Genomic DNA, 2613 nt, shown 5'->3' on the forward strand with positions numbered 1-2613 from the left:
GTTGTTGACCACTGAGAATTTTTTTGTAATCATGGTCATTTATTGTGTGATTGCACAAAATGTAGGCCTATATCTGCTAATGTATAGGTTTTAAACACACACACACACACACACACACACACACACACACACACACACACACACACTGAGCGATTAGCTGAGGCTTTGGGCAGGGCAGTGGGCCTCAGAGGAAACATGAGTAAGACTAATAATATAATGTGTCTGTTTTACAAGTGGACTTGCGAGGGGAGGGCGGGCTGCGGTGAAGGACAAGAGTTTATGGAGACGAGTCTCTCAGGAGAGGCATTTAAAATAATGGCTGACAATCCACAGGAAGAACACAATGAGCTGGAAGTCCATCAAGACAGTCTAAAGGGAAATCTGTGAGGGTTTGGTATTCATCATACAACAGCAGTTCCTCTTTATGAAACAGCCCACTCGTTGAACCATCCAAGCTCTACTGCTGTTGGGCAACCAAGCTCTACTGCTGTTGGAGCCCAAGCTCTACTGCTGTTGGGGCCGAGCAAGCTCTACTGCTGTTGGGCCAGAGCCAAGCTCTACTGCTTGTTGGGGCCGAGCCAAGCTCTACTGCTGTTGGCCCGATGCCAAGCTACTGCTGTGGAGCCGAGCCAAGCTCTACTGCTGTTGAAGGCCGAGCCAGCCAAGCTTCTCTACTGCTGTTGGGCCGAGCCAAGCTCTACTTGCTGTAGCCGAGCCAAGCTCTACTGCTGTTGGGCCGAAGCCAAGCTCTACTGCTGTTGAGCCGAGCCAAGCTCTACTGCTGTTGAAGCCAGCCATGCTACTACGCTGTTGAGCGACCAAGCTCTACTGCTGTTGGAGCCGAGCCAAGCTCTACTGCTGTTGGAGCGAGCCAAGCTCTACTGCTGTTTGAAGCCGAGCAAGCTCTACTGCTGTTGAAGCGACCAAGCTCTACTGCGTGAGCCGACCAACTCTAGCTGCTGTTGGAGCGACCAAGCTCTACTGCTGTTGGAGCCGAGCCAAAGCTCTACTGCTGTTGAGCCGACCAAGCTCTACTGCTGTTGGGCCGAGCCAAGCTCTACTGCTGTTGGAGCGACCAAGCTCTACTGCTGTTGAGCGAGCCAAGCTCTACTGCTGTTGGAGCCGAGCCAAGCTCTACTGTGTGAGCCTACCAAGCTCACTGCTGTTGGAGCCGACCAAGCTCTACTGCTGTTGGAGCCGACCAAGCTCTACTGCTGTTGAGCCGAGCCAAGCTCTACTGCTGTTGGAGCCGAGCCAAGCTCTACTGCTGTTGAGCCGAGCCAAGCTCTACTGCTGTTGGAGCCACCAAGCTCTACTGCGTTGGAGCCGAGCCAAGCTCTACTGCTGTTGGAGCCGAGCCAAGCTCTACTGCTGTGAGCCCCAGCTCTACTGCTGTTGGAGCCGAGCCAAGCTCTACTGCTGTTGGAGCCGAGCCAAGCTCTACTGCTGTTGAAGCCGAACCAAGCTCTACTGCTGTTGAGCCAACCAAGCTCTACTGCTGTTGAGCCGAGCCAAGCTCTCTGCTGTTGAGCGAGCCAAGCTCTACTGCTGTTGAGCAACCAAGCTCTACTGCTGTTGGAGCCGACAAGCTCTACTGCTTGGAGCGAAGCCAATCACTCGTAGACCAACTCTACTGCTGTTGGAGCCGAACCAAGCTCTACTGCTGTTGGAGCCAACCAAGCTCTACTGCTGTTGAGCCGAGCCAAGCTCTACTGCTGTTGGAGCCGAGCCAAGCTCTACTGCTGTTGGAGCCGAGCCAAGCTCTACTGCTGTTGGAGCACCAAGCTCTACTGCTGTTGAAGCCGAACCAAGCTCTACTGCTTGGAGCCGAACCAAGCTCTACTGCTGTTGGAGCCGACCAAGCTCTACTGCTGTTGAGCACCAAGCTCTATGCTGTTGGAGCCGAGCCAAGCTCTACTGCTGTTGGAGCGAGCCAAGCTCTACTGCTGTTGGAGCCGAGCCAAGCTCTACTGCTGTTGGGCCGGAACAAGCTCTACCTGTGAGCCGAAGCTCTACTGCTGTTGAGCCGAACCAAGCTCTACTGCTGTTGAGCCGAACCAAGCTCTACTGCTGTTGAGCCGAACCAAGCTCTACTGCTGTTGGGCCAACCAAGCTCTACTGCTGTTGAGGCCGAGCCAAGCTCTACTGCTTGTTGAAGCCGAGCCAAGCTCTACTGCTGTTGGAGCCGAGCCAAGCTCTACTGCTGTTGGGCCGAACAAGCTCTACTGCTGTTTGGAGCCGAACAAGCTCTACTGCTGTTGGAGCCGACAAGCTCTACTCTGTTGGAGCCGAGCCAAGCTCTACTGCTGTTGGACCGAGACCAAGCTCTACTGCTGTTGAGCCGAACCAAGCTCTACTGCTGTTAGCCGAGCCAAGCTCTACTGCTGTTGAGCCGAGCCAAGCTCTACTGCTTTGAGCCGAGCGTCTACGCTTTTAGCCGCCAAGCTCTACTGCTGTTGGAGCCGAGCCAAGCTCTACTGCTGTTGAGCCGAGCCAAGCTCTACTGCTGTTGAAGCCGAACCAAGCTCTACTGCTGTTGGGGCCAGCCAACTCTACTGCTGTTGAGCCGAGCCAAGCTCTACTGCTGTTGGACTGAGCCAAGCTCTACTGCTG

Source organism: Salvelinus sp. IW2-2015, linkage group LG19, assembly GCF_002910315.2.
Source record: "Salvelinus sp. IW2-2015 linkage group LG19, ASM291031v2, whole genome shotgun sequence".
Lineage (NCBI taxonomy): Eukaryota > Metazoa > Chordata > Actinopteri > Salmoniformes > Salmonidae > Salvelinus > Salvelinus sp. IW2-2015.